The sequence below is a fragment of the Chenopodium quinoa genome, unplaced genomic scaffold (assembly GCF_001683475.1).
Source record: "Chenopodium quinoa cultivar QQ74 unplaced genomic scaffold, ASM168347v1, whole genome shotgun sequence".
Lineage (NCBI taxonomy): Eukaryota > Viridiplantae > Streptophyta > Magnoliopsida > Caryophyllales > Amaranthaceae > Chenopodium > Chenopodium quinoa.
Window position 1 is genome coordinate 1,726,843 of NW_018744757.1, and position 14,738 is coordinate 1,741,580.

Below are 14,738 nucleotides of genomic sequence, written 5' to 3' on the forward strand. Positions count from 1 at the left end.
AATCAAATATAAAATAACCTAATCTTGATGCTAGCAATATTAAAATAAAATAAGAGTAATTAAATTAATTAATTACTCAAATTCCGCGCGTTCCTTAAAATTGCTACATCATGAATAAATTGTTAGTAACTTCAATAAAAAAAATATAAATCAAAATTAAATTAAATAAATGTAGATTTGATTTGGTCCAAACCCTCAATTATTTGTATCTTTCACGCCTTGGTTTAAGGATGGAACCTCGGGTTAAGTATGGACTCCTTGGAGTGCTCAAGGGAAGAATGGTGTAATTAGGAATATAGGTTTAAGGCTTAGAATATGGGAGAGAGAGAATTGAATGATTTTTGGTGTAAAAGAGAGAAATAGAGAAAGATTTGATGCCACTAGTACAAAACTAAGCTTAAGTAACACCCATAAAGTATTACATAAAGTGGTAAAAGTGTTATTATAGACAATAAGTAACACTTTATTGGGTGATACTTCCGCCCATGTTACCTTAGGTCATATGTAATACTTTAGGTGTAGTATGGTAACACTTTCAAAAGTGATACTATGAACCCTCTTATGTAACACTTTTTATATTATTAGTATAATTTTTAAAATGTTACTTTTTATTTCTTAGGTAACACTTACTTGTCTTTGGTAACATTTTTCAATTATATAATAACACTTTATTCGACATTATGGATCATTTTTCGAACAAATGTAACACCTTATTGATTATTAGGTAACATTTTCCAATCAGTTTTTTATATATTGTAGCACTTTATTTAATATTATGTATCACATTTTTCAAACTAATGTAACACCTAATTAATTAATTAATAGGAAACATTATTATTATTATTATTATTATTATTATTATTATTATTATTATTATTATTATTATTATTATTATTAATCTCAAAAACATACAAAGTTATACAACCTATAGAAAATTAGTGGGAAGCCGAGATACAATCTGGGTCCCCACTCCTCTAGCTATTGAAAAGCCGATCCTAGTAAAGATATGAGCTGCAGCACGCGCCCCAATGTCCTGAGTCTTCGAAAACTTCTGGATCCGCTTCAGCAATGCAACAGCCACCTTTTCTAACTCCCCAAGAGAAGAGAAAGAGAAAGGAAGGAAGCCATATCATGTTGCTTGACAACTAGATTCGTACTTCACCCGCTTCCGATTAGCTGCATCAGTCACTACCCGTCCAGGAACAAAGTCAGAAAGCCCAAACTGTGTCAATGGAGAAGACCCTGTCAAGTCAACACAGACATCGCGACCACGATCTCATGAATAAAGTAACACATCTGCAGGTTTGAGAGCCCCGTCGTTCCCTCCAGATAACCCAATGTCCACCTCCTTCCTAGCAGAAATCCCTGACCGAAAGCAAATATCAACAAGGGTATACCGAACAACATTGTGCCGATTTTTAAGACCCACCATACCAGCACACGGCACCGCGTGATCACCGAAAATATCCCTTGTGAAAACCCTTGAACAAGAAGAGCACGACGTCGAGACAGAGAACAGTGGAACACCCAATCGGTAGCATAACACACATCGGTAAGTCTTTGCGTTCATCGTCTGACTCAACCCTGAAATAGGAACTGCCCGAAGCCAAACGGAGGTATGATCTCCCTGCTGCGATTTCCACAATGCTGATTGTCGAGGAGATAAAGAGAAGGCAGATTCTGCAGAAGCGGTAACCCTTGTGAAGTATATATCTGTCAATTTCTTCATAAGTTTAGGGGCAGCGACCTCAGTAGGATTACTCATGATGTCAGACTCAACCGTACTATCAAACAGACTCAACGCATCCGCAAAGGCTTGACCAAGGCCAACAACGCCAGCGTGTCGTAGTAACTTTGTCTGCAACCCAGCAGACTGTAACCGAAAGGTAAGAAAAGCATAATGACAAACATCACCAGCATTATTATTATTATTATTATTATTATTATTATTATTATTATTATTATTATTATTATTTATTATTATTATTATTATTATTATTATTATTATTATTATTATTATTATTATTATTATTATTATTATTATATCTCAAATACATATAAAATTATACAACCTATAGAAAATTAGTGGGAAGCCGAGATACAATCTGGGCCCCCACTCCTCTATCTATAGAAAAGCCGATCCTAGTAAAGATATGAGTTGCAGCACGCGCCCCAATGTCCTGAGTATTCGAGAACCTCTTGATCCGCTTCGGCAATGCAACAGTCTCCTTTTCTAACTCCCCAAGAGAAGAGAAAGAGAAAGGAAGAAAGACATATCCAATCGCTCGACAACTGGATTCGTACTTGACCCGCTTCCGATTGGCCGCATCAGTCACTACCCGTCTAGGAACAAAGTCAAATAGTCCAGGTTGTGTCAATGGAGAAGACCCTGTCAAGTCAACACAAACATCGAGACCACGATCCCATGAATAAAGTAACACATCTGCAGGTCTGAGAGCTTCGTCGTGCCCTCCAGACAACCCAATGTCCACCTCTTTTCTAGCTGAAATCCCTGACCGATAGCAAACAACAACAAGGGTATCCCGAACAATATTATGCCGATGTTTAATGCCGACAATACCAACAAAAGACATCGCGTGATCACCGAAAATATCTCTAGAAAAAACCCTTGAACAAGCAGAGCACGGCTTGTGATAGAGAACAATGGAACACCCAATCGGTAGCACAGCACAAAGCGATAAATCTTAGCGTTCATTGTCTGACCCAACCCTGAAATAGGGACCGCCTGAAGCCAAGCAGAGGTGTGATCTCCCTGCTGAGATTTCCATAATGCTGATTGTCGAGGAGTTAAAGAATAAGCAGATTCTGCAGAAGCGGTAACCTTTGTGAAATATATATCTGCCAATTTCTTCATGAGTTTAGGGGCAATGACCTCACTAGGATTACTCAAAATGTCATACTCCACTGTTCCATTAAACAGACTTGCCGAAGAAGTTGTGTCTGCAACCCAGCAGACTGCAACCGAGAAGCAAGAAAAGCATAGTAACGAACATCACCTGCAGAATAAACACCAAGCCCTCCAAACGCAAATGGTAAGGTGGCAAGCCGCCACTGCCAGTCGCCAAACCCAGGTCCCGAAGCAGTAACTATACGCTCCAAGGAAGATCGAAGAGCCCCGTCGAAAAAGCGTTGAGCCGTCTCAAAGCTACTAGGAGGACAAGTACGCAATGCAAAGTAGAGTTTAGAAACTCCGGTACATGCCCTAAGTAACAGCAGCTCACACTGAGGATCATCTAGCATAGCAACCTTATCCATAAGGGCAATGATCTTGGTCACCCTTTGCATCACAAGCTCACCACTAAAATAAGAATCAGAACTAGCGGGACCACCAAGCAACTTAACACCATGCAAAGGTCGAGCAATATTAGATGGAAAGACACCCACAAGCCTGCTTCAAGGGTCTTCTGTAGGACAGAATACTTCAGTTTTTTCCACATTAAGACGTAATCCAGAACGAGGCCCTTCCTCCATAATCAACTGTAAAACCTTCCCCACCACCAACGTGTCACCATTAATAGTGTCGTCATCCAAATACCAAGCCTGAAGACATACATCAAAAGTCTCTCTGATTTATTTTACACACCAGGGATGTAAAACCAAAGCAAAAGGCAAAAGACCAAGGGGATCACCTCTTGATTTTTTTTTATTTTTATTATTATTATTATTATTATTATTATTATTATTATTATTATTATTATTATTATTATTATTATTATTATTATTATTATTATTATTAGTATTAGTATTATTATTTACAATATGTGATTCTTTTCTTTTTCTTAAATATAAAATAATATTAATAATATTAACATGTACAACAACCATGAATGTGAAATTAACACGTACAATAGACAATAATTTGAATTGATAAAATTTCATAGCTTCTTTAAAAAGTATCCATCAACACAATTTTTTTCTTGTCTCAACAATTTATTAAACAAAACAAAAAGAAAGTGAACCTTGGTCTCTAGCTTGACCGCCAAATTCACAAACATGTTTAGCACAATATTTATTTAAAAAAAAAAAAAATCATCGCGGTAGCTAATAGACAACAGCTAGCAGTAGCTAATAGTAACTGCATTTAAAAGTACCATGCTAGCAATATCAGTGGCTAGAAGGAGCTTGCAGTAACGGCAGTCAGCAGTACTATGCTATAAGTAATAGCATCAAGCGTCAACTTGCAGTAACATTAGTCAGTAGTACGAGACCAACAAGCAGCTGTAGCAACAAACATCAGCAGCAACAGACATCATAACTGTAGTAGACATTAGCACCAGCAGCAACAATAGCAGTATCATTGGCAGCTACATATAAGGAAGCATGTTTTTGTGGCCCTGAAGCATGGCGGAAGTATTTTTTTTCCATCGTCTTTGAACTTCCAATGCTCTAACTCATGGTATCTCACTCCCCTGCTCATTAATGGAAGAGCATCAGTAAATATAATGGGAACCAAAAAAAGTGTGAACTAATAGTCTAAGGGTAAATAAAATGTACTTTTGAGCAGGACACGACCAGGTTTCTTACAACCTAAGTAAACTCGAGGTTTTAAACACTGCCTAATCAAGGTTATTCTCAATTAAAGTTGCTGCAATTTATTACATAAAGATACGCCCAAGATGATAGCACTCTCTGATAAATAGGAAGAGCTTCTTAAATAAAAGATGCAAGGGTAAAAAGAAGCATCCAAGCAATTTTTTCTATTAGAAAGGATAACTATCACGAATCTCTATATGCATGCTTTCCAAAGTCATGGACATCAGAGAGATGATCACAGGTTATAACTTAAATTCTGTATCACGTCCAAAAAGTCGCAGCAACTATTACTACTCAAGCCTTTAAGTAAATAACAGCTAACATCCCCCCTCCCCACACCCCGAAAATACACCTTGTTAATGAGTTATTAAGTTTAAAGCAGAACACAAGAAGTCTAAATCATCATTTTTATTATTTCTATTTGATTATTCTTTACCAAAATTTTTGTACAATGGAATCACAATGACACTATACAATAGCATATGAATTGAGCTCTAATTTAATGCTGAAAGTTGCACAAAGTTTGATATCATTGGGCAGGTCATGGTATTCATAGGTAAAGGTTTGGACGGAAATCACATCAAATAGATACATTTAATATCTTAGAAGATTTTTGTAGAACTTGGCATCAGTAATTACGAGATTGAGGTAAACACTATGCCATACAAGAAAATGAAATGAATATACCCATGTTCAGCAGGCAAAGAAAAAAGAAAATAGTAAAATACAGAAATGGGAAGCATTTGCTTACTTTATGTTTTTCACCTTTTATTGACCAATCCCTAAAAAAATATCTAGTTAAACTTGTATATTTAAACATTATAAGAATTTTCATTAGATAGGCCAAGTATGATAGTAGAAGAAAAGTACAAAGAAATATACACTATAGTGATATGTGCAAATTTAGTTCTTTTCTCATGCTCGCACACTATCTGGCTCTCAGCATAGGTGAGCATTATACAAAAGAGTTGTAACTATTTTGCAGTATATGTGATTTGGGCTTGGATGCACTCCTTTGCTTTATGCCATGCCATAGAAGTGTCTATGTTTAGCAAATAAGATTTTATAGATGGCTACGAGTTCAGAATAAATGTCTTAACGCAACACTGACATAGTGACACCTATTGACTCATGGGTCCACAATAACTCTAACTATCAGCAACATCATAGTTACTCTATATGATTTAGCTACTATCTAGAGTACTACTCGACATGATGATCATATGGACAAGACTAATATGCAGCTCTTATAACTAAGATGAACAAGAAAGACACACTAATATAGTGAGATTTAGATAAATCACATACCTTGCTAGCACTAAATTAATGCATATTTTAATTACTCATTCAAACTTTAGTCATCACATATCTCTTATAAGTACTAGTGTACCACCTTACAGTAAAGTAAGACTATCATGCTAATTTGCTATTCCTTGTACAACCGAGAGCTTGACTAGAAGTAACTGATAATGTAGCCATGAGAGTAAGATATAAACAGAGTATTAAAACTGAGTTTTCTAACTGAGGTAGAAGCTAAACTCATCTGGCACCTTAAATTCAAAAAAAAATCAAGCAAAATCTAGAAAAAAAAAAGAGTGAATTGCAGAAAATTAGCAAAATAATCATTAACCCCCACAAAATTAAAGCTTAGATAATGTGGAAACTCACGCAATTATCACACATTTCTTACAAAAGTAACAACTAATAATAAGAAAAGTATCGGGAAATTGAAAAATAAAAATCCAATTCCAAAATTAGAGCTTAAAATAATAATAATTAAATAACCTTGTTAGAAATGGTCATTTTGGCAGTAGGAAGTATATCAAACACCATTCCTCCGATTATAACTGGTATTGCCTTGGATTTCTGCATCTCGTTCACCCAAATGACTTGGATTCTCGACAAGCTTAAGAGGAATCAGTTTAGAAAAAATAAAAATTACAAGGATTAGCCAACGAAGATCAAATTACAAGGAAAAAACTGAAAAGAAGAAAAAACAAAAATCCCAAACTCATCTAAATACTTTGATCAATATGCACGCAAATTTTAGTATGAAAATAGTGAAATTAACCTTTTAATAGGCAAATTCAACATCAAATTAAGAAATCATCAACAAGATTTGAAAAGGGGAATTGAAACCCTAACTTTAACTAGCTCAAAATCTTGTTGATATTGGAAAGGAGAGGGACCTGAACTAACCGTAACCCTAACTTAAAGGTGGAAGACCCCAAGGATGGAGGCCTAGAGATTGCAATCGTTGGCATGGGTTGTTGCGGCAGAGGGAGGCTATGGTGGACGGTGGCTATAGGGAGCACCGGGAGCGAAAAGGGGGTAGCGGTGAAAGAGACAATGAATTAAGAGGGACGAAGAAATATGAGTTAGGAAGAAAGTTGTAAGGTTCTCACTAAGGGTTTATTACTTTCCTTGGAAACTGATCTTAATAATCCGCCATTGATGACTAACACTACTACGGGGATAGGGCGGCGATGCGGTGGGGAATGCAGTGGTTGGATCCGGCACCTTGGGGGGTAAGTTGGGTTGCTGGGGAAAGCAAGGGCGGGAGATGGGGAGGGGAATGCAGTGGCGGGGCTGCGGCAGGCCGAAGTAGAGGTTAGGGGTTTTAGTTTTTTTAAATTAATTTTGCTATTTTTTTTAATTATTAAAAATTAGAATAACTCTATTAAAATCCGACACGTGTCTTAAACCTAAGAAATCTGGTTACTATATTAATCAAACCGGTCAGGGATTGTTAATGAAAGACCCCTACCAAAGGTGGAATTGTTATTGGAATTTCAAAAGGTGGGATTATTAGTTTACATTTTTCCTAAAAATAACACAAAAAAAAATTGAGAATATCAAATTAAGTGTTTTTCTTCAAAAAAAAACAAAAATAAATAAAATAAAATAAACTTAATGTTACAACCAAATGCTACCTAATATCAAAGTGTTACCATAAAGGGTACATAATATTAAAGTGTTACTAAAAATGTTACTTAGTACCATAATGTTACAAAAGTGTTACCTTATCAAACAATCATAAATTATTTAAAGTGTTACTAATGGGTGTTACTTAAACCCAACTTTGTAGTGGTGATCCTATCTTGACTTTCTTATCGCTCATAGATTAATAACTTATCTTAGGGTATCCTCCAAAAGTATTAATAATTTCCCCAACACATTTATAAATCCTTGTAATACCTCCTTAAATCGTAATCATTAACTCTTGGTCACTTCATAATGTTTTAAACATTTAAAAACTCGATCATATTTTCTCATAACTTCAAGTTCTTCAATCTGGTTATTATAATTCATAACTCATCGTTAAGGTGATTCTTTAATAACTAAATGCAAATCATTGATTATTCCTTCACTGATAACTTCTCTGTATCAATTAACTTTGTCGTCAATCCCTTAGAGTAAAATTCATTGAGTAACCATCCAAACAATAATTCCTTTAACTAACTTCAATAAATCCCTTCACAAGATATTATTTCTTCAAAATAAACTTCGATTTAAAATAAATACATTTATCTCAATTACATCCTTTCACTTGAATTGATTCAAAATCCTCTAACTTTTGTATTAAGTTTCTCCAAAGATTCAACCATCATCCATTTTGCTTTAAATAATAACCACAATACTCATCCTCACACCATATGGATACTTTCCACCATTAGATACAAACGATCATAAATTAATACTAATATCCAATTCATTTCTCCCAAAAATACATACCTGTAGACACCCATTTGTGTCTCCCCAAAACCAAACCCAGTGATGAGTGTCTTTCACGTCGAATCATAATCGAATGAAATGAAAGTGTGGAAAGGTCTAGTGTTGCGGAAAGTTTTATTTCTTTTCTTTTCTCTTCTCTCTGTTTTTGAAAACTTTATTTTAAGGAAAACAGCCAATCCAGTTTGGTTGGTCCATGATATGGGTCCAATAGTGGTGTAGTTGGATGGGGCTTGCAAAGACCTTTCCAACGATATATCATAAGCCCAATTCCGATGAGTATTGAGGAATTTATGGCCAATTTACTAAACTAGGCCCGGTTTGAGTTTTAAGTACAGCCCAATGATCTAGGGGAGGGCCTAATATGATTTATCATTCCTAATGTAATTAGAAATGGTTTTGGTCTTCTAGAACATTCTAGAAGTTTTTTATCATTCTTAATTCAATTAGGATTCTTTAGAGTTTTAATTAGATCAAATAGCATTTTCGACTGAAATTATATTATTTTATCTTCCAGTACGGGAATTTTATCAGATTTTCGAAAACGCGTTGAAATCCAATTTGGCGTCCAACCCCAGGCCTTGGCGCCTGGAATCAGGATTGGCGCCTTGCCCTAGCCACTGGTCTTGGCGCCAATGAGCCAGGGCTGGCGCCAAGGTGGTTTTGCGATCTTCAGACTCTGTTTTGATAAATTATCTTTTTTTGGATGTTTTTCTCTATAAATATCGTATCAAAACTCCGTTTTCATTGACGAATTCACCATCTATCTTCACCATCTACAATCATCATTCATCAACAATCTCTTTACAAAATTATTCATCAACTCTCTTCATCTTCATCATTCATTCATCAATTTTCAATAACATTAATCTTTTAGCATTCTTTTCTAAACCTTGCTTTTTCATACAAAATTCCGCATTCACAAGATCTAGATACACCTAGCCATATTCGAAGTTGCCTTTGCCCTAGGCGTGAAAGGTTTTAATTTCTGAGGGTTTGGTCCCAAATCTCTATTATTTAATTTAATTGCTTTGTTTATTATTTTTCTTGAAATTACTAACGTGTGTATTTTGTAATTAGAAAGAGGTACGAGGCATCCAAGTAAGTACTTTATTGATTTATTGATTTTATGATGTAGACATCATGTTTATATTGTTATTATGATATTCCTAGTATCATGTCTAGGGTATCTTTAATATCAAGTATGATTTAAAGTATGATGCTTCCTATGTTCTTTCTAATGTTTATTATTATATATTGTTGTTGCTTGATCACCTTTTATTGCAGGTTAAAGGGAATTGGTTTTTGCAATCACGCTTAATAAGATATTAATAATCTTGTTAGGTTAATTGTGATTATAATTCAAGTGATCACCAATAATAGTTTATTTGTGCATTAAATTCAACCAACATAGATTAAACAGGTTTAGGGTTAATCCTATTGATTGTATGTTAGTTAGAAAGCGCACATGAATACGAGCAGAATAAAGCAGAGGCCTATTATTAGGGCAGGTTCAATCTCTATTAGGTTGGATTTGTACCATCATCCCCGAACCCTATTTTGGTTCATGACCTTATGGAGTTGACGATCTCTTGGATCGTTAAGGGGTGTAACCTTCACCTCGTGAATGGTTTACAAGTTCCTTAAAAACTTGTTGGCGACTCTTTTGCTCTATCTTTTCCCTTTTGGACGCCACTGTACTTTAGTGTATGATCACAGTGGGGTTCGAGCTAGTGGGATTTTTAAGGCTTGAAAATATTCCCTACAGTTTTTGGCGACTCCACTGGGGAGGATTTCTATTTTAATTCCTGAATTTGTTTCGGCAATGATTTAGAATGAGTGGATGAGACTCGAAAAGTTCTAAGTATTTCATGTGCGTAATTTTGATTAACATTATTGTCATATGCATAAAAAGGTTCTCATTGGAAAGACCATCCGTAATGAGTCAAAACATAGGATTTTACACGTAGGAAATTTGAGAAATGTCTTTCACAACTAGGACTGAAATAACACCGCGCGAAACTGGATGATTTTATTGAGCACAGAAAGCTGCTGAGGCATGTGGGAAGTAGCGTCAGGGGCCAGAGCTTGGCGCCAAACTTTTAGCCGTAGCGCCAGACGCCAGTATTGGCACCAGGCGCTACAGTTAAAAGTTGGCGCCAGTCTCTGTTTGCTGGCGCCAATTTCCCCCAATACCGAGCCAAAATATGCGTTCTAATTTTGACCGGTTTTTCGTATTTTTTGCTCGATCCTACTTCCTGATTGAATTTTTTCTCACTTTTCTGAAACCCATATGTGTTCTACATATGGACATAACCCTCTGGGAATTCATGCTCTATCTATCTGATTGAACGCTCCTGGCAACAAAGGGTACATCTGAGATGTTGTATTCACCAAACCATGGAAGTGAGTTTTTTCTAAAAAACTTCGGTGTTCTATCCACACGCGTTAACCCTTCACGGTTAGGCTTCTACGCGGTTCATCTGAACAATTAACCGTGGACCCTATTTGACTAAACCATATCCCGAACTTTAGAGAACTAGAGCCATGGTTAGGTTGCGAACTCATTGCATCATATTGTGCCTACTTGACTAATTGTGCATTATTTGTTGTGCATATATATTCCATGCTCCTCTTAACCGTTTGTTGATTTGTGTTGAGATTATAATTAATGACTTAAAGAACTTTGCCTAATTAATTAATTTGTTAATTAATTTGAGTCAATAAAGTTTCTTTTAAATCGGAATTGACCTAGTACGACTTTAGGCATACCCCAGTTGACTAATAATACCGAAAACAGTCCCAGACCGAGGTTCCAAAATTGGTGCCAAAATCTGAGCTGTAGCGCCACTGTATGGTGTGTAGCGCCATACATTTACTAAAAAGTCTGGCGCCAATCACCATATTGTGACGCCAATCCTGTCGCTTGGCCGACAGTTCGGATTATTTGTCGAGTCATCACCTAATGTCTAATTAACCAGTTTACTAATTAATTCGGTTAATTTCCGCTGTCAATAACACCGTGTCAAGTCATTAATCGAGTCTTGGTCACATAGTCTAGCCACATGGTCATGACACGAGTCTTAACATGTCACCTACACTCACTAGTCTTAGCACACACTTTGAGTACACACCACCATGGCCATGTCTTAGGTTCATGCATGAGTCGGTCTTTTCCGTCATTTGAGTTGGGAGTACATTCTATTCCTAATTCTTCATATCCCTCCATCTAAATCTTCTTTCACATTCTATTCCGATCTTTCTTCACCTCCTCCATCCATTGCATGTTGAATAAAGTTTGAGTCAAATAATTACAATAAGTATCCCCAAATTCCTTTTCCACAGTACTTGGTCAAGGAGAGAAAGGCGATTAATCAAGGACAACCTCTTTGTTCAAGTCTCGCTTTTTGATAAACCGATTCGTCAAAAGAGAAAGGCTAAGAAGATAATGGCAACTCAAGAAGAAGTCAATGAACTTAGGAACCAATTGGTTACCATGACTGAAACACTGAAGCTACTCACCCTCAAGGTTGATGATCCCGTGAAGCTACAACAGATGGACCTCATGCAAGAGAGCCTAAGCAAGTTGTCTAGCGATTACAAGTTTCAAGAGCTTACATCACAAGGGGTCTCGGTGGACAAAGATCTCCTTTCTTCAGAAGTTCAATGCCAACGACATCCCTAAATTCAAGGCAACAGATAACCCTTACTTCCATCTAAGAGCTTTTGAAACTATAATGACCATTAAGGGTATCGATAAGAAGGTTTTTCACTCTCTGTTCTCACTATCTCTTGAAACCATTTGCCAACAATGGTTCTTCTCCCTTGACAAGGAGAAAACCTCTACCTGGGAATCGATAGCAAACGCTTTCGTTGATAGGTACAAGTGCAATATCCAAGTTGAAACCGATCATAGACAACTAGAGATGCTAAGACAAAAGGAAAATGAAGGCTTTACTTCTTTCTTTAATAAGTGGAGGGAAACTTCCGCTAAGATGATTGAAGTCCCCACCGAAAAGGAATCCGTGAGGATGTTTATCAAGAATCTCCAAGAAAAGTATTCGAAGCACCTAAAATATCAACACAATTTGAATACTTTCAAGGCCGTTTATGACATCGGAATTGAAATCGAAGATGACCTGGCAAAGCAAAAAGCTACTAACAATAGTAACCACGGTGGCTGGAAAGGAAAGAAGAGCGGCAATCCTTTTTCTTCCGAAAATTCCCACTCTAGTAACAATATTAGTACCTTTGATCTCAGTGAAGTTTTAGCCATAGATAACCAAGGATCTAAGAAGCAACTAAGGAAAGACTTCACCCACATTGGGATGAGCTACGATACAGCCTTCGATCGACTCCATGCCAAAGGACTCATTACTCCCATTGGACCTATTCAAGATCCCGCACCTGAAAAAAGATTGCCTAGTTGGAATCCAGACGAACACTACAAGTATCATCAAGGTAGGGGTCATACTACTGAGAGTTGTTGGAAGCTAAAGGAGGCTATCCAACATTTGATTGATAATAACAAGCTTCCCATGCCTCCAGTTAACAAGAAGACTGGGTGATGATGAAGCAAATGACACAAGACAAGAGGCGAGCTTCAACGACAAGATTTTTGTGACCTCTCTTTTTTATATTTCTTTTTCATCTTTTCTTTCCCCAATAAGTCTAGCATAGGCACCTTTTCTTTTCTTTTAGATTAATTTTGTAGGTTTTTCCTTTTTCCCTTTTTAAAATGAGTATTTATTTCCTTACATATGATCATTTCATTACATTGCATTGCAAAAAAAAATAAAAAAAAAAAAAAAAAAATCCATGTCGAGCTAAGCACAAGGTATACCAAGGATTTGAGGCACCCCTTGTAGCCACATCATATCTCCTTTCGCCTTTCTAATTTACAATCCTTTCTTCATAAACCACTTTGAGCCTCGTCTAACGATAGACCTTTCTTTTTTCAACCTACATCTACCTAACCTTGGGATGGGATGGTGTGCACCTTTTGCAATTCTAAAGAAAGCTTGAGTAATTCAAAAGATTAAAATAGCAAAAAAAAAATAATAATAATAAATAAAAGTGTACAAAAGGGCAAGTGTTCCAATGTCCTTGATATGAAAATGTCTTCGATAAGAATACGTCTCAAATTGCGTCTCTTATCGAGTGCTCGGTACCGCGCCTGAGAAACATGAATGCCAAGTGAGTGATAGACCGTATGATCGGGATTGCCCACACTTATAAAAATAAAATAAATGCTAAAGCAAAAAGAGCTAAAAAAAGAGTAGAAAACCTCAAGCATGAAAATACAAATATTCAAAAGCAAGGTTGCACACCTTGGGGGCTTGCCTAGGGTCTTGAGCCTTTATCCCCTTCTTCTTTTAACCTTTAGCCTAACCACGTTACAACCCTTAAAAGACCTTTTTGAGGTATACACACACTTGTGCGAGGTTTGGCTAGAGCTACGTTCGGCCTGATTCCTAACGGATACGTAGGCAACCTCACATCGAGGTGCGGCCGTAATAAACATGCATTGATATTCATATTCACATCAAGGAATTCCCTATGCTCATCCCTATTCGTTTAGAGCTAGACTTGGGGGCTTGATCCTTATATCATTAGCTTGCCTAGCCTAGGAGTCACCATTATTTGACTCTTCTAACAATAATATTTTTCCACACACTTAACTCTTGCGGCCTAGCTTTAGTGTCATTATCACACACTGCACACATACATGACCAAATATACTTCCCTTTAGGAATCCTTTGTCATGAAATCACAACGCTGAAGCATGCCTTGTCATATCAACATCACTCATCAATCATAGTCATCATTGCATCACGAAGTATGAAGTGCTTAGCCTCCGTGCCTAAGTTACCCAAATACTTTCATCATGGAGTCAACTATTGAGATAGCCTAGGATGGATTAATCCTTGAACCTTGAGAGATAGTGTCAAACAACATTTGACTAAGCTCATTCAACATGCATCTTCAAACTTCACTTTTGATTTTTCTTTTTCATGTCTTTCTTTTTCGGGAGAAAGTCGGTACCCTCAACACAACTGACGGAAAATTTTTGCTTTTTTGCATTTTCGAGTCGCACGATCACATTACAATGCACACACGAGTCATGTACACATTGAGTCATGTCGTGCCATTCACTTTGATTTGAGTCACACGTGTCATTTCACTTCGAGTCGAGTCAACCTCGAGTCAGTCAATCATATCGAGTCAAGTTTATACCTTGAGTCATGTTAAGTCAATGAGTCAAGCAATGCTAAACCTTAGGTCAACCCTAAGATGATTAAAGAGATTAGCAAAGTTCTATAGTCAAAATAAATATAGGTGCAGCAGAACAAGGAAGACCCTATCGCAGCGTTCGTGACGAACAGAGCAAGAAATAAAACGGAAAACTGAATTTAAAGGAGAATCCGTGCTGGCGCCAGTCCCTAGGAATT

The 14,738-nt window shown here is 36.7% G+C and overlaps 1 long non-coding RNA gene across 2 annotated transcripts; it reads right to left on the minus strand.

The window, feature by feature from the left end:
* Positions 1-3,876: 3,876 nt before the first annotated feature.
* LOC110703737 lies at positions 3,877-7,501 on the minus strand. Of its 2 annotated transcripts, none has more exons than XR_002507760.1 (3): positions 6,744-7,501; positions 6,340-6,460; positions 3,877-4,430 (listed from the first exon to the last, which is right to left on the minus strand). It is a non-coding gene; the product is annotated as an uncharacterized LOC110703737 (long non-coding RNA). The 2 variants fall into 2 exon arrangements; XR_002507759.1 differs by having other exon boundaries at positions 6,754-7,491.
* Positions 7,502-14,738: the final 7,237 nt, after the last annotated feature.